At 47.6% G+C, this 18,007-nt stretch overlaps 1 pseudogene; it reads right to left on the bottom strand.

The window, feature by feature from the left end:
* Nucleotides 1-200: 200 nt before the first annotated feature.
* LOC146809157 (5.8S ribosomal RNA) lies at nucleotides 201-356 on the bottom strand (annotated as a pseudogene).
* Between the last annotated feature and the right edge of the window lie 17,651 nt (nucleotides 357-18,007).

Here is an 18,007-nt window from a genome sequence, read left to right as displayed (position 1 = left end):
ATGGCAGCACATCCTTTTCTAGGACAGGTGTCTGTGAAATCAGGGCATCTCCGCCAAAGGTGAGGCAGGTAGGCGGGCAGCACTCTTCCTTACTGGGCCTAGGGGTCTTGAGTCCTACCTTGGGGAGATGAAAGGAGCAGAGACCACTGTGACAGCTTCATCCACATCTTGGGAGGGCCTCAGGGTTATTGAAGATCAAACAACCCTCCTACAGAGGCAGCCTCAGGCGGAGCCCAGGGAGCCACCAGCTTCATTCAAAGAGTCAAGGAGAAATGTGTCCTACAGTTCTCATCAATTCTTGCATCTAGCTGCATTCTTCATCAATGTGTGAGCCAAGTAATTCATCACCAAGGGTCCAAGGCATCTTCAGAGTGTTCACCTACCTGGGGCACAGGAGAGGCGGGAAGAAGGAGGCACCACCCATCTCCACCGCAAGATGTTTCAGCACCCTGAAAGTCTTCCCTTCTGGGAGGTGACCTTGATTCAAAAAATGGAAGTTACCTTGGTCAGCCTGAGAGCCCCACCCCACAGCATCTGGCAGGTGAGCCACTACCATGGTACTGGAGGCAGATAGCTCCGCCATCAAGTAGATCTCTTCCACCACTCAAAGCTACAACTGCTTGTGACCTTTGGGGTTTATGCACAGAGGAGCTTTGAGTAGCACAACATCTCTGCTGTGAAAAGCCTGGCATTTCCCTTGTGACCCCTTCTCTTCTCAACTTGGATGTTCTGAAGCCCATAGTGGATGGGATCAGGCGCAGAAGAGATCTGGAGGCACGGGTCTGTTGGCCCTCTGACCTGGGGCTCAATCAGAGCTTTCCACTCTGCCAAAAGCAGAGACTGGCTTTTGATTGCTTCTATGGGGTGCCTGAGACCTTTACATTGTCTGGGAAGACCTACCAGATGAAAAGCAGATTACTCTTTCCATCTCTCTACTAGTACATGCAACCTGGGTGACAGAGGGGAATGTTGGAGGAAATATATCCAACCTCCTGAAGCCTGGCTGCACTTCAAGCTTCAAATGAGCTGTCATCAGGGCATCTAGAGCAGCTCGGAATGGTGAATACTGGGTCATGCCCAAGAAGTATGTGTCTTGTTTATTTATTTTTATGCAAAATGTCACTAATGCCATTTGCATGACATATTTCACGCACCACTGAGCATGACAAATGTTCTACAGGAGTAATTTCACACACCCCTAGTCATAATGTTAAATAACAAACAGATCAGACCTGTGTTAGTGATACAATTAGCCCCAACGACTCAATCAAGCTAATGTTTCCCAATGAACGAATCTGATTGTTGGAATGTTACCATAGCTAACTAACACCTAATGTACTAAACATAGGGCTTTAACTAGTTGCACATTAATAAAATAACAAACATGTTTGCAAAACAATATACAACCCTCCAAAAAAGGGTTTAACTAGGATATTATAAATACACATGTTCTACCCCCTGGGCTTATCAGTGGTAAACAATGCCAAAAGCTTTGCCTACACCAGTAATCAGTGAAATTTCATGTAACACAATGCCTGTTTACAGACTTTAACATACTGTCATAACAATTCACCCTCAAAGGCATAGTGGTATTAACACATGTGCTTCACAATATTTGTCAAGCCTACTGTTCTTGTCATTATTTTCATAATAAACTTGACATGGGTTTGCCACTGTAACTAACCGAGTATTGCTGTATTGAGACACTTTGGCAAAAGGCAAAAAATGAAATACAAACACTCTCTTTTCAGCTGAAGTAAAAAGCTTCTGTCCAATCACACGCTGTACTCAAGGCAACAACCACGTGGGTGCAGCTAAAGTCCTTCTCCCAGTTGTGCTTCTTAAATCTCTTTTTCTATTGATTGCACAGGGTAGGGTGACACCTGTTTAGTCAGACCTATAAATATTAGTGTTCTGCTTGATTAGAAATGTGCCTTGAACTCCGGGTAACATTTCTAGTAATATATGTTCTGCCATCTGAATTTGTTGAGTGGGTACTTCTGTGCCATAGGCCTCTGAGCCAGCGTGGTTCAGCCTATTATTAACTTTCCATTGTGCTATTATAGTGATATTTACCTACCTCTCCCAGTTAAAACAAGCAGTACATTACAGAGAGTTCACAGCAGTGCCACCGTGCTGATGGATGTAATGAGAAATGTGCTCACGTGACGTGGGCAAGGCAAGCAATCTGTTCATAAAGTCATTGATTTTAGTGTTTTATAAAGTATCAGAAACGTTGAGTGACCAAGAAGCTCTGTTAGGAAGACTTAGATCGACAACTGCGCTCTGCCTGCCTCCTTCTCCGATTAAATATTTCGATTTGGCACAATGGCCTCCTGCAGCCGAGCACACCTCTGGGAAAGAAACTATTGGTTCAATGTGATTGTTGTCAAATTTTGACAGACAGAAACCGACAAATACAATTCCTAAATAAACAAAGGGAATAATTAAAACCAGTAGTTGAAGCGCCTAAAAAGTGTGGGAACTCTGATCCTGAGTACAAATCGGTTGGGGTCAGTGAGTGTGGGGTCGGGGTCAAATATGTGATTAAAAAAAAGAACATATTCTGTAAGTATTCTGATAGTCTTTCACCATCAGATAGCTGCTTATAGTATAACGCATACATCTTAAATGAGAAATAAATGTAAGCTAAACTAATCAGTGGGAAACCTACTCTTTTACATTATGAAACCTCATTTGGACCAGTCGCAAGGCCTCTGCTTTGTCAGCTGGAGCAGGGGAAGGTTGCTGTTACTGGGCTGATATATGCCAGCAAATCGGGCCTCGAAACACACTACTTCATGCTGACAAAGAGCACCAGAATTGTGTGCCTGTCACTGTTACTCAGGGCATCGCTAGATGATGGGGGCCGTAGTTATTTATGGGTGGGCAATAAATTCAGCTCCACCGGTGGAGTTTGCAGAGTTTTGCCCACTCGCATTACGCTTGTAATGGAGAGTTCCAGAAAAACTGCACCAACTGCCATATGTACAACAACTTGGTGAATGCCAATAAACAATTAGCATCCCCTTTTGTGATTTTCAGGTGCTAGGATGACACCCAGTTAGATTTTTTCAACATCGGCGGTCACAACTGTTCATGGTGGAAAGTTGCCGCTCGAGTAGAAAATCTACTTGAGCGACAGTAAAGGAGCAGCACTCTCTGGCGTGCTATGTGGTGCCGTGCAAGCTGATTTTGCAGTGCGGAACAAGCCCCCAGAACTACAAATCAGCGTGACAAGCTGAATCCGCCCAGTAACAGAACTCACAGAATCTTGCGCAGTTTTCATGTAACTCTGTGGAACTGCGTGAAGCTCCATGAGTTCTGCCCACTTCTACTTGTAGTTCAGAGGCCTATACATCTTGTTGGGGAGTGGCATCTTTAGAACTACAATCAACCAAGAGCTTGCCCAAGGATTCTTTCATAAACATGGGATGCTGGGTGCAGATATGTCCGTCCCATTGGCTGCAGCAACAGCTCATAATGTATGAAAATGTCCTGAATTCTTACCGGTAATCTTCATTACTCCTAGTCCTACTCATCTCTGTCATTACAACTAGAGGCGGTTTCACCTCAGAGACATATAAAACAGCACAGGAGATCTCTAAGTAATTCCTACCAACCCTCCTGGGTGCTATATAAGGGTATCTTACCCAAAATCCTCCAGTTATTTCAGAGCATTATCAAAGGCAAAGAGGGAGGGTGAGTGATCTGTGTAATAACTGTGGTGAGGAAGAATAGTGTAGGAGTAATGAAGAGTAAGGTAAGTAATCAGGACATTACCTCTAAGTCCCTCGTCCAAGTCATTGCAACTTCAGGTATACCAAATTACATGGCCTTCGATTCATAAAAACACCATTACACTTGGGGCCTGATTATGACTTTGGCGGTGGGCGCCAGGTCCGCCCTGCCGCTACACCACCAAAGACATGGTCGGGCCACGTGCCAGATTAGGAGTTTCCCCCTGTCTGGCGGGCTTTTTTTGGCATTCCCATGGCAGTGCCTCAAAAAAAGGGCACGCCAAAAACAGTTCCTGCACAGCATGGACAGAAAAATCCATGCCATGCAGTAACTGGGGTGCATGCACGCATTCCGCAACACCTCCACAAGTCTGAGGGTCCGTGGACTGCCAGACCCGTAATTGAGCCCATAGTATGCACCCCCAATTATTTACTGCACACTGATTTGAAAACAAACCACATCAAAATGTGCATCATAGTCCACCACATTATTCAGTCTATAATATCTGACAAAAGTAGAGTTTGGGGTCCAAATAGAAACCCTACAAATCTCCTGTATGTAGAGCGACTGGAACTCAGCCCAAGAAATGTTGATGTCTCTGGCAGATCTACCCTGAACTGAGACACTCTCAGAGAAACTTGACCAGATTGTACTGTAGCATCCTTCAACCATTTACTCAAAGTCATTTTCGTTGCCTTCTTCCCTCTTCCTGCTTGTCCAAACGTTTCAAAGAGATGGTCTGATTTCTTATAGGATATGACCTGTTAAGATAAATGGAAAGAGCCCTTTTAACATCCAGCAGGTGAAGAGAAAGTTCTTTCAGAGAGGAAGGAGAAAGAAAAAGGAAAGATGATCATCTCCTGTGACTTGTGAAAAGAAGAATTGAATTTAGGTAAAAAAGAAGGATCTGGCCTCAAAATGACCGCATTATCAAAAAACCTTAGGAAAAGGTGGTCAACAAAGTGAGGCTGGAAGCTCACCAATACTATGTGTCGAAGTTATGGCAACCAGAAAAAACACTTTATATGAGAGAATCTTCAGATCTACCTCCTCTAAAGGTTCAAAAGCAGGAGTCGTCAGTGATCTGAGGACAGTAGGGAGATCCCAAAATGGAGAAGCAGACTTTGATACTTGTCTCAAGATTGAGATTATATGTATTTAGCTATGCAGCACATTAGCCTCGGTGCTGAAACATCTACTGTTCTTTAACATGGAGGGAAAGAAAGCACCAAACTGCGTGACACACCAGGTATGGGTACCTGTGGAGAGAAATATTGCCTTTCAGCAGGAAATTGTATAGTCCAAAGCACTGTTTTTAATATAAAATCAGGGCCTTATGTGGTCATATCACTGAAAATACAAGATTTAAAAAAACATTGTCTGCAGGTGCTCATGGAAGACAATTTCTATCAACTGGAATCTAGAGAATGCTAAAGTGATTCTGGTATTTTACTGATGTCTGCTGGTCAATCAATCAATCAGTCATTTGTAAAGCGCATTACATACCCGCAAGGGTCTGTTGGCGCTGGGGGGGCGCTACTGATCGAACAGCCAGGTCTTGAGTGTCCTCCTGAATGTCAGAAGGGCTTGGGTCTGTCGTAGGCTCAGTGGGAGGGTGTTCCATGTCTTGGCGGCGAGGTGGGAGAAGGATCTCCTGCCGGTGGTAGTTCTACAGATGCACGGGACGGTGGCTAGTGAGAGGTCAGCGGAGCGAAGTTGGTGGTTGGGGATGTAGAAGGAGAGTCGTCTGTTGAGGTAGGCTGGGCCGGTCTTGTGGAGTGCCTTGAATGTGTGGATGAGGAGCTTGAAGGATATCCTCTTGTTGACGGGGAGCCAGTGCAGGTTTCTCAGGTGGGGGGTAATGTGGTCGTGGCGTGGTACGTCGAGGATCAGTCGTGCCGAGGCGTTTTGGATGCGTTGTAGTCGTTTGATGAGCTTGGTCGGGGCTCCTGCGTAGAGGCGTTTCCGTAGTCGAGTCTGCTGCTGACGAGGGCCTGGGTGACTGTCTTTCTTGTATCTGTGAGGATCCATCAGTAGATCTTGCGGAGCATGTTGAAGCAGGAGAAGGAGACGGCGTTGACTTGCTTGGTCATTGAGAGCGTTGAGTCGGGGATGATTCCCAGGTTGCGTGCGTGGTCTGTGGGTGTCAGGGCTGCCCCCAGTGCCGTCGGCCACTATGAGTCGTCCCCGCCTGAAGGGTTGGAGCCGAGGATGAGGACCTCCATCTTGTCCAAGTTCAGCTTCAGGCGGCTGATCTTCATCCAGTCGGCGACGGCCTTCACTCCTTCGTGGAGGTTGGCTTTGGCGATGATGGGGTCCTTGGTGAGGGAGAGGATCAGTTGAGTGTCGTCGGCGTAGGAGATTATGTTGAGGTCGTGCTGTTGAGCGACGTGTGTGAGCGGGGTCATGTAGATGTTGAACAGTGTCGGGCTGAGGGAGGATCCCTGGGGTACGCCGCAGATGATCTCTGAGGCTTCGGATCAGAATGGGGGGAGGCAGACGCTCTGGGTTCTGCCGGTGAGAAAGGAGGAGGTCCATTCCAGAGCCTTGTCTCGGATCCCTGCTTTGTGGAGGCGTGCACCTAGTGTGCGGTGGCAGACGATGTTGAAGGCAGCGGAGAGGTCTAGGAGGATGAGTGCTGCGGTCCCACCGTTGCGGTCCCACCGTTGTCCAGCGGGGTCCTGATGTCGTCGGTGGTTGCGGTGTGGGCGGTCTTGGTGCTGTGGTTGCTGCAGAACCCTGACTGGGAAGGGTCCAGGATTCTGTTTTCTTCGAGGTATCGGGTTAGCTGTCTGTTGACGATCTTCTCGATGACCTTGGCGGGAACGGGAGCAGAGAGATGGGCCGGAAGTTCTTGAGGTCTCTTGGGTCTGCCTTGTTTTTTTTTATTAGGGCGTTGATCTCTGCGTGTTTCCAGCTCTCTGGGAAGGTTGCGTCTCGAGGGAGAGGTTGATGACGCTATGCAGGTGGGGTCCGAAGGAACTGCTTGCTTTGTTGAAGACGTGGTGGGGGAATGGGTCTGACGGAGAGCCGGAATGGATTGTGCTCATGGTCTTGATGGTGTCATCGATGCTCGCGCTGGCCCAGGCTAGCAGGGGGTCGTGGTCGATGATGTGTGGAGAGTCTGTTATGTTGCTGTCTGTTGGGGTTGTATGGGTGTTGAAGCTGCCGTGGATGTCTGCTATCTTGCGGTGGAAGAAAGTGGCGAGGGAGTCGCACAGGGCTTGCGACGGCGGGAAGTCGTTGGTGTTGGAGCTGGGGTTGGAGAGTTTCTTCACGATGTTGAAAAGCTCCTTGCTATCGTGTGCGTTGTTGTCGAGGCGGTCTTTGAAGGAGGTCCTCTTGGCAGCCCTGATGAGGTGGTGGTGGTTGCGGATGGCGTCTTTGTGTGCTGCGTGGCTGTCCGGAGTCTGTTTACTGTGCCATTTCTTCTCTAGTTTCCAGCAAGATCACTTGGAGGTTAGGAGTTAGCTGGTCCTCTTGCTGGTGTCTCTGTGGGGGGGTTTCTTCAGCAGGGCGAGGGTGTTGGTGCAGTCCTCGATCCAGCATCTCAGGCTGTGGGCAGCGTCATCAGCGTTGGAGGGTACGGTGGGTGGGCTGAGAGCGAGGTTTGCATGTAGTTAATCTTCGGTAATTTTGCTCCAGCAGCGGCAGGGGATCTGTTGGGTGTGGTGGTGTGTGGTGGGTTTCTGTAAGGTGAAGTGGATGCATCGGTGGTCAGTTCAGAGGAGTTCGGTGGTGTGGTTGAAGGAGACATGCGGGCTTGAGGAGAAGACAGGGTCGAGCGTGTGGCCGGAATAGTGGGTGGGCGTAGTGACGAGTTGCCTCAGTCCGAGGTTGGCGAGGTAATTGATCAGGGTTGTGGTGTTGCTGTCATTGTTGTTCTCAAGGTGAAAGTTCAGGTCTCCGAGGAGGATGTAGTCGGTGGAGGTCAGGGCGTGCGTGCTGACGAAGTCGGCGATGGAGTTGCTGAACTGGGGGCAGGGTCCGGGGGGTCGGTAGATGAGGGTGCCTCTGAGGGTGGAGTTGGGGTCTGTGTGGACCTGGAAATGCATGTGTTCGGCGGTGCTGAGAGTGTCGTCGGTGCTAGTCGAGACCCTGATGCTGTTCTTGTGGACGATGGCGATTCCTCCTCCGACTCCGTTGGTGCGGTCTCTGCAGGTGATCTTGTAGCCATCTGGGATGGCTATGGCGATGTCGGTCCGGAGGAGTCATTCATCCACGTCTCTGTCAGGAAGGCGACGTCCGGGGATGTTGTGTCAAGCAGGTCCCAGAGCTCGACAGCGTGTTTGCGTGCGGAGCGGGTGTTCAGTAGTATGCATCGGAGGTGGTTGAGGTCTTTCTTGGTGGGTGGTTCTTCAGCTCTGAGGCTGGTGTAGCTGCCGTTCCGGCAGGTGAAGTGACCATGTGTGCGTTTCGGGGTGGCCTTGAAGCAGGTGTGGGTCCGTCCGGAGTTGAGAGCGTGCAGAGTGCTGGCATCGTAGTGGTGGCGTTCCTTGTGGCAGGTGCGGGGACCAGGGGTTCTGGCACTGGGTGCGTCCAGGCACGGACGGGCGCAGACGGGCTTGCCTTAGGCACGCCTTCGATGCGCCAGCGGCGCATCCGTTGCACTCTGCAGCGCAGCGGCCAGCATATATGGGGAGGTGGGAGGGAGGAGCATCTGGGAGGTGGGAGGCGGGGGCAGCGAATGGGCAGTCAGGGGGGCGGGGCCGCAGGGGACGCAGCGGCGGGAGCGGTGCAGGATGACGAAGGGCGCAGAAGGCAAAAGGGCACAAAATTAGAGGGGCAACAAGTGGAACAGAATGCAAAAAGGTCACAGAAATACTGGGGCAACAAATGGAAATGAAGGCAAAAGGTCACAGAAATACGGGGGCAACGAATGGAACAGAAGGCAAAACAGGCACAAAATTAGAGGGGCAACGAGTGGAACAGAAGGCAAAAAGGTCACAGAAATACAGGGGCAACGAATGGAACAGAAGGCAAAAGGTCACAGAAATACGGGGGCAACGAATGGAACAGAAGGCAAAACGGGCACAGGGTTACAGGGGCAACGAGGGAACAGAGAACAAAAACGGGCACAGGGGTAGCTAAGGAACAAAAGGCAAAAACGAGCAGAGAGACACGGGGGCAGCGAGGGGAACAGAGGGGGAAAAAAAGGGCACAGAGCAAGTACAGGCAGCGGGGGAGTACAGAGAACAGCAGTCACAGACACAACAATGACAGTAAAGGCAGTACAGGCAATACAGTAAATGGCGGAAGATGAACAAACCTACCTACGGCCTATCACTGGCCACCAGGGATGAGGCACAGGTGGTAGCCTGCGGGTGGAGGAGGGCCTCGAAATTCCTCAGCAGCGGCAGTTGGGGCAGGGACACACAGGCGGTGCTGTGCGGAGGGGGAGCGACCTACCAGGTAGGGTCAAGGGTCGCTCTCCTCACCGCGCAGGTGCTGGCATATATGGGGAGGTGAGAGGGAGGAGCAGCTGGGAAGCGGGAGGCGGGGGCAAAGAATGGGCAGTCAGGGGGCGTGGCCGAAGGGGACTCAGCGGCGGGAGCAGTGCAGGACAACGAAGGGCACAGAAGGCAAAAGGGCACAAAATTAGAGGGGCAACGAGTGGAACAGAAGGCAAAAAGGTCACAGAAATATAGGGGCAACAAATGGAACAGAAGGCAAAAGGTCACAGAAATACGGGGGCAACGAGTGGAACAGAAGGCAAAACGGGCACAAAATTAGAGGGGCAATGAGTGGAACAGAAGGCAAAAAGGTCACAGAAATACAGGGGCAACGAATGGAACAGAAGGCAAAATGGGCACAGGGTTACAGGGGCAACGAGGGAACAGAAAGCAAAAACGGGCACAGGGTTACAGGGGCAGCTAAGGAACAAAAGGCAAAAACGGGCAGAGAGACACGGGGGAAGTGAGGGGAACAGAGGGAAAAAACTGGGCATAGAGACACAGGGACAGCGAGGGGAACAGAGGGTAAAAAAATGGGCACAGAGCAAGTACAGGCAGCGGGGGAGGATAGAGAACAGCAGTCAATGACACAACAATGACAGTAAAGGCAGTACAGGCAATACAGTAAATACAGTAAATGGTGGAAGATGAACAAATCTACCTACGGCCTACCACTGGCCACCAGGGATGAGGTGCAGGTGGTAGCCTGTGGGTGGAGGAGGGCCTCGAAATTCATCAGCAGCGGCAGCTGGGGCAGGGACACACAGGCAGTGCTGTGCGGAGGGGGAGCAACCTACCAGGTAGGGTCAAGGGTCGCTCTCCTCACCGCGCAGCTGCCGGCATATATGGGGAGGTGGGAGGGAGGAGCAGCTGGGAGGTGGGAGGCAGGGGCAGCGAATGGGCAGTCGGGGGGCGGGGTCGCAGGGGACGCAGCGGCGGGAGCGGTACGGGACGACGAAGGGCACAGAAGGCAAAAGGGCACAACATTAGAGGGGCAACGAGTGGAACAGAAGGCAAAAAGGTCACAGAAATACAGGGGCAACGAATGGAACAGAAGGCAAAATGGGCACACAATTAGAGGGGCAATGAGTGGAACAGACGGCAAAAAGGTCACAGAAATACAGGGACAATGAATGGAACAGAAGGCAAAAGGTCACAGAAATACGGGGGCAGCGAATGGAACAGAAGGCAAAACGGGCACAAAATTAGAGGGGCAATGAGTGGAACAGAAGGCAAAAATGTCACAGAAATACAGGGACAATGAATGGAACAGAAGGCAAAAGTTCACAGAAATACGAGGGCAACGAATGGAACAGAAGGCAAAACGGGCAGAGGGTTACAGAGGAAACAGAAATCAAAAACGGGCACAGGGTTACAGGGGTTGCTAAGGAACAAAAGGCAAAAACGGGCAGAGAGACACGGGGGCAGCGAGGGGAACAGAGGGAAAAAACTGGACAGAGAGACACAGGGACAGCTAGGGGAACAGAGGGGAAAAAATGGGCACAGAGCAAGTAAAAAGAGCGGGGAGGACAGAGAACAGCAGTCACAACAATGACAGTAAAGGCAGTACAGGCAATACAGCGAATACAGTAAATGGCAGAAGATGAAAAAACCTACCTACGGCCTACCACTGGCCGCCAGGGATGAGGCACAGGTGGTAGCCTGCGGGTGGAGGAGGGCCTCGAACTTCCTCAGCAGTGGCAGCTGGGGCAGGGACACACAGACGGTGCTGTGCGGAGGGGGAGCGACCTACCAGGTAGGGTCAAGGGTCGCTTTCTATCAAGAAAGTTAAATAGAGGCAGTTGCCAGAAAAATAAAAAATAATAAAGTCCCTCAGCAGAAAACAATTCTGGTATTTTACTAACCTCTATTGTTCGTTTTCTATCAAGACAGTTAAATAGAGGCAGTTGAACAAAAAAAAAGTCCCTAAGCGGAAGCAGACAAATCTTAGGGCAGATCTCCAGGGCCCACAAATTACATACACATATAAGTATATAATAAAGCATATACAAGAGGTCTTGAATGCTCAACCTAAAAAGGAAACCACCTTTTCTATGACACCATTGTGAGTACCACTTTGAGCCGAGAGAACATTTTGAGCACATCCGTTTCCATTTCCACAAGAAGGAAGGTGTCCAAAGGGGTCAGCACCCAGATTAAAAAGAAGCAAGTGCTTCAGCACAGAACATCCACCATTGACTGAGGCAGAAGGAAAATATATTGTTTCCTTAAATTCCTTCAACTTCTGGAGTACTGGAAAACCCAACCAAAGAGTCACTCTCTTGAAAATTCTTCACATACCCAAGCAGAGAAAAGAAGGTGACAAAATTAAGTTAATTTGTTCAACATGTTAACAGATGCTACAGAGAGTTCTTTTTGGAACCACTGGCATGATCAAGCACCTGAATGCTTTATTTATTTATAAAGTTTTATATGGCGTGAACCTGACCCTAGAGGGTATCAGAGCACTTTACAGATTAGTTAAATAAGTAAAAATTAGATAACCAAGAAACAAACGATGAAGATGTCCGTTTCAATCAGGAGTGGGACAGTGAGTTATTAACCAGTACTTAGACAGCGTGAAAGCCCTGGTTAGAGAACAGCTGGTCAGATCAGTATCCAGAGTATGAGTTTGTGGGTTCAGGGTAGAGATTTGTTCATTAAAAGCAGTTTGCCTTCTTTTTTTAATGAAGTGATTGAAGGGATCAGTTTGATTTCAGGGGGCAGGGTGTGCGAGATTCTAGGGGCCAATCCGGAGAAGGCTCGGTTGTACGTTTTCTTTTTTCGAAATTTTTGAGGTTTCAACAGTAAAGTGCTGGTGCTTCTAGATGATCTGCCACCGCCGGACAGTTCCAGTTTGTCAGATAGGTACTTCGGTGTATTGAAGTGTAGGGCTTTGTGGGTCATGCAAGCAATATTCATCTGAATCCTTGCCTCATAAGGGAGCCAGTTTAGGGCCTTCAGATCTGGAGTGATGTGGCTGTACCTTTTCGATCCAGTGATAAGCCTTACAGCAGAGTTAAGGGATGCCCTTAGTGGAGCCAACCTGGATCTTGGCAGACCACATAGGGTAGCACTCCCATATTCTAATCTGGGGATAACTAGTGCTTGCACCGCTGATTTAAGGTCATCGCAGGGGAGGAAGGGTTTTATTTTTCTCAGAATACTCATTTGAGGGTTTGCTCCTCTGGTGGATGAGCTGATGTGCTCTTGCATGTTGAGATTCTTGTCAAGTGTAATTCCTAGTGATCTTGTGGAATCTATAATGTGTGGAATGCAGTTGAAAACTGTAAGATGTTTCATCCAATCTATGATGTCGAGGGATCTTTTTGGTGGGGCAATTAAGAGGAATTAGTTTTTGAGCGAGTTGAGTTTAAGGTGGTGTCCGGTTAGCCAGTTTGGGGTTTTTGGGAGAGTTGTGTTGAGTAGATGGATATCCTCAGGGGAGGAGATTTTAAGCTATAGTTGGGTGTCGTCTGCATACATGTGGTATTGTACATTGGAACATTTACAAATTTCGGTTAGAGGCTCCATGAACAGGTTAAAGAGAGTGGGTCATAAGGTGAACCCCTGGGGGACCCCTAATGTGACAGGAGTAGCAGTGGACAATGATTGGTTAACCTTATTTCTTTGAGTTCTATTGTGTAGAAATGGGGCAAACCAATTTAGGACAACCCCTGATAATCCCATTCTATGTTCAAGTAATTCAAGAAGGCTGCCATGTTTGACTGTGTCGAAGGCTGAGGATAGGTCTAGGAGAATTAGGAAGCAAGATTTGTTCTGATCTAGTATTTTAAGTGCGGCATCAACTATGTAAGTAAGGACTGTTTCCGTGCTGTGACCCGGACGGGATGTCAAGTCATTAAGGTCTATGTCGTGAGAGATCCTTTTTCATTGTCTGAGTTTCTTAAGTTGTGGTTTATGTGTCCTCACTGATTCCGTGATGAGAAAGGAGATGCAGTGGTGAGCTGTCCAGCTGCATGGGACGATAGACTCAAGTTGAATGGAATTTGCTTTAGCAATGATAAGGTCCAGGGTCGCACCCAGGTTGTGCTTAGGGCTGTCACAGATTTGGTTCAGGTTAAGGATTTTAGGCTGTTAACTGAGGGGTCATTAGAATCGTTCCAATGAAGGTTGAAGTCTCCGAGGAAGATCTGGGAGCAGTGTTGTCCTACATTGGTAGTATTGATTTCCATGATTTGTTCGATGAACAAGAGGTTGTCACGTGGAGGGGGTAGATCACATGTAGTGTACATAATGGTTTGTTGTTACTCGCAATGTTTATGCAGAGGTATTCACAAGCGGATAACTTTACATGCAAATGAGTATTCTTGTGCAGAGATGGAGCACACGACTCAGGAGCAGGAAGAGGAATGGGTTCTGGCTGAAATCTTCAAGCAAATGAGGAGGAATCAGATGCACTGCAGACCTCGTTTGCTACAAATTGCAGGCAAAAACGAAGAGTTATTCCTATATTAATGAGCTGGCACTTAGAGAAACACCACAGCTACTTCTTGAAAGTCTACAATAACAAAAGGTTTCCAACTGGCTTACTTAAAAAAAAAACTATTGTTTGAAGAAGGACAGTTGACAAAAAATACTTACTTAAAAAAAATCCATGTTAGGGTGAATTCAAAAATATATTTTTTTTTATAAAAGGTAATTAAATTTAAAATCAACCTAAACAAAACATCAGGTACCATTAGAAAAGAGCACAGACATACTACAATGCTGAGTGTCATGTAGAGCAAGGGTTTGGCCATCCTCAGTCGCATGAGCGCAGGCTTAGCCAACCCCTGCTGCACATGGCCATGATTGGCCGCCTGCAGTAGAATGGACACATGGCCTAGTTACAGGTCAGAACCGACATCCAATCCCTATTGTGCATGACTCAAGACTGTGCTTATTGGGGGTTGGTGTCCCAATGTGAGATGGACACAGGGCCTGGCAAGAGACCAAGCTTTATGGCCAACCTCCACAGCAGGGTTTACCTTAGGCCTGGGCTAAATTTCCGTTCCGCTCGCGGAAATTTCGATAATATGACATTTTCGCGTTCCGCGGAGAGCGCGAAAATGTCAAAATTTCCGCATTCCGCAGCTTAGCGATAATTTGGTTCTTGCTCGCGCTGTAAAATAATACATTCTCGCGCGCGTGCGATCGCCTTACCTGAATCCCCGCGTTCCCCGACAAGTTTTCCCGATCCGGTCGCGTTCTCCACAAGGTGTTGGATTGTTGGTAGCCATTTGCGCTGTCTCGCGACAGTTCGCGCCCGCAGTAATGTCATTGGTCGCGTGATCACGTCTTTCTTCTCGCGATCATGCACCGCGAGAAGAGTGAAAACAAGATGGCTGCACCCGCAAGCAACCGCATGGGTAAGTTGGCGAGCCGCGACCATGCAGAAAATACCGCGAATGGGCGGGAAAAAAACTTCCGCATCTTCACGATATTTCCGCGTGTTTGCGGAGATTTGTAAAATTTTCGCGATAATTTGCGAAAGTCACTTTGGCAAATTCCGCCCACCCCTAGTTTATCTGCGCACAGGCAAGTAGCCAGATGATTTTGCCCAAGCCTGCGACTAATCCCACACAGCACAAGTCTCAAGACTATGTACTGCAGTGGTTGGCCAGCCATGTCTGGATGCCCTAGACCTTTATCTAACCCCATGGTGCATGAATGATTACAATACAAAGCAGGGGTTGAAATTCATTGCATCATAAAAGACTCAATGACAATCTATGAAAAATAAACACAATAAAAAACATTTTGTCTAAACGTGAAAAACCACTGAAATTCACCAACTTTGGTTTGCAGTGCAATCTACAACTTTCACCAACCCTTGTGCTGTATGTGGCAACAAACATACTATCATTGATGATGTCACAAGTGACATCATTAATGATATTACTCATGGTACAAAGTAAGATCATTAGGTACTTTTATTCTGCATTGAAGATCCTGTGCTAAAAAACTCTCCTCACCCGCCATGTGTCTCTCTATCAGAGAAATCTGTAGTTGCTGAGAGGGTGACACCCATTCCATCAAAAATTGCGGATGGTGGGGATTGCAATTACAAAAACTTGATGAGAGGTACCTTCATTTCGAACAAAACGTCAACACCTAGAATCTGGACATGCATTACTCTTTCAGTCTGTTCTCCCACAGAGCAAGCAGGACCCAGGGCTGGATACTTGTGGTATGTGAGATCATGGAGGCAGCCAACTTCGTGCAACAAGGGAGTATGTGTGCATTCAGAGGGGCATATTTACACATCCTTATCGCCACGGGAACATCACTTTTTACGACGTTCCTGTGGCAATAGGGGCTTTGCCTTATTTACAAGGCAACATTAAGCCACTTAACGCTGCCTTGTAAATAAGGCCACTTTTCACGCTATGCTTAGCATGAAAAAGGAGGGCAATGGGTGTTGCTGTAGGCGTTCCACTGCAACACCCACTGATTCTGACACTGCCCCCTATTTACAAAGGAGTCGTAAATAGGAAGCAGCACCAGAATTAAGACCAGGGAAAGCTGGGTCTTACCCTGGCGCAACAAGGAGAAATGTTTCATTTCTCCTCGTTTTTGCAAAAGGCCAATGATTGTTTATGTACAGGAAGGTCCCCCTTCCTGCACATAAACAATAATTTTTTTAAAATGCCTTTTTGCAACTTCTATGTGTTCTGCATTAAGCTTACAAAACAGCATTTAAAGATTGGGGACCATCCTGCACATAAACAATCATCCCCTGCACGCAGACACTCTTGCACTATGGTGCAAGGGTGCCTGTGTTGGCACTAGGCTGCTAAGTGTGGCACCAGCTCAGGAGGAAGCACAAGGCTGCACCACATTCTTGTAAATATGGTGCAGCCCTGTGTGTCTGAAGTGGTGGAGTGAGGCATTAAGCCAGGAAGGCTATTGTCTCATTCTACCACTTCTCTTGTAAATATGCCCCAGAGTGAGAAAATGAAGGAAACATATCTAAAGGCTATATTGAGGACTTGTTTCTCTGCAGGAAAACTGATTAGCCCTGTGAAGAAAAATTGAATTTACCTCAAAGTTAAAAAGATCTTGTAATTCAGTTCACAAAATATACTAAAGTTAGATGGGTAAATGGTATGAGACTACAGGTAACATATGCAAGTTTATGAATGTAGTAGATTTCTAGCAGAAACCCTCTGACATTCTCTGAAATTAGAAATATAATAAACTCGCACCAGTGGCGGAACAAAACTTGAGCGCCCCCCCCCCTGAAAAGTACATGGAGGGGTCCCCCTTTGGACTCAATCAGGAGCTCTTAGGACAAGGAACTGTGCTGAGAAGGCCCCCTGGATCTTGCCCCCCCACTGCAGGGTCTGTGGGGGGCCTATGTTATGCCATTGACTCGCACTCGCACTAGAGAAAATTGGACGCTAGTCAGCTAGATTTACTATTTTAAAGTGAAATTTACCCTACATTATGTTTAGGGCCTATCACTAATACGTGTCTCCTTATCACGGTCAGACTGCCTGCAGGGCAATCAGGCAGTGGTGCCCGATAAGCTGGTCTGACAGATCAGTCTGTGGGTCGCTTTTTTTATCAGTTAATAGGCATTCTTTATGGCCAGATGGGCCAGTTTTGTCAGTTGATTTCCCTGATATTACCACAAGTATTGTCTGCAGAAAACAAAAATGCATGCACTCTCTTTTACATTGCAAGATACCCAGGGCCAGCTCTAGGGCGGTGCGATCAGTGCCACAGCACCATGTTCATCATTTTAAAAGCACCTGAAGTTGCGTACATTGTCCCAGCAACTTTCAGGCGTCAATAAAAATGACAAATTCATGTTCTTCCAGGAGAAGACTTTGTCTAGTGAAAGTTTTGACTCATCACAGTGCAGAGTGTTAATATGCCTGCTGCAAAGAACATGTCCCATTCACATCACAAAGTGCATATAATATAAATAGGTCAATACGTTAACGCTTTTTGTCAGAGACACTTTTGTTACTTGCAGTTTATACGTTAAAATCCTAATATAGAGCAGTGAGATATTAGCTGCCATCAAAGAGCTGCATTCAAACTGTAAGGAAAATATTAAAGCTATATATTTTTTGCCCGGTCTTTTGTTGCCTAATATTCCAAAGGTGGTTCCTTTGGGTAGAAATCAATTCTAATTATTAAAGAAAACCCCTAACAATTGTGTTACATTTAAAATTCTGAATTTGTGCTTTTCCAGTCCAATCATTTTTAAACTATACTGCCTACCAGTATGGATGACATGTGACTCCAACTCCTTGTAGGCCTCTGAGTTATGTGACCTTTCCTATATAGTGATTTTCACACCGATGATTGATTGTCTCTGTGCGATGTGTGTGTGATGTAAAGTGTTCTGACATCTTAAACTGGTCTGAGTGGCCCTATAAAACTAAATGAATCTAAGAGACAGTGGTTATGGAGCCTTGAAGGGCACTGTCAAATGGTGGTAGTGATGGAATCCGTGGCGGCGGTGGTCATGGTGAGGTGCCAAGAAACATTGTCGCACAGTGCGCCACCAGTGCTGAAGATGACCCTGAAAATACCCATACAGTTAAAAAGTTGCATAATTTGAAAACGTGAGCCACTTTATTTAGCTGTCCATTTTACTGCTGGGGGGTCACTTTTATTTTGTTGCCTGGGCCTTTTTTGTCCCCTTTTTAGGTCTCGCATAGAGCAGCGCATGCGCTGCCTCTACGAGGCATCAAGTAAACAGTATTACCACTGAAACTCCACCCATTGCATTTGTCTTTGTTTTGTGGTTTGTCATTGGGGGAATCTGGCATTGCTGTTCTTATCTTGCTCAC

The sequence above is a fragment of the Triturus cristatus genome, chromosome 7 (assembly GCF_964204655.1).
Source record: "Triturus cristatus chromosome 7, aTriCri1.1, whole genome shotgun sequence".
Lineage (NCBI taxonomy): Eukaryota > Metazoa > Chordata > Amphibia > Caudata > Salamandridae > Triturus > Triturus cristatus.
Note: the sequence above shows the minus strand (reverse complement) of the source record. Positions and strands in the feature narration are given on the sequence as shown.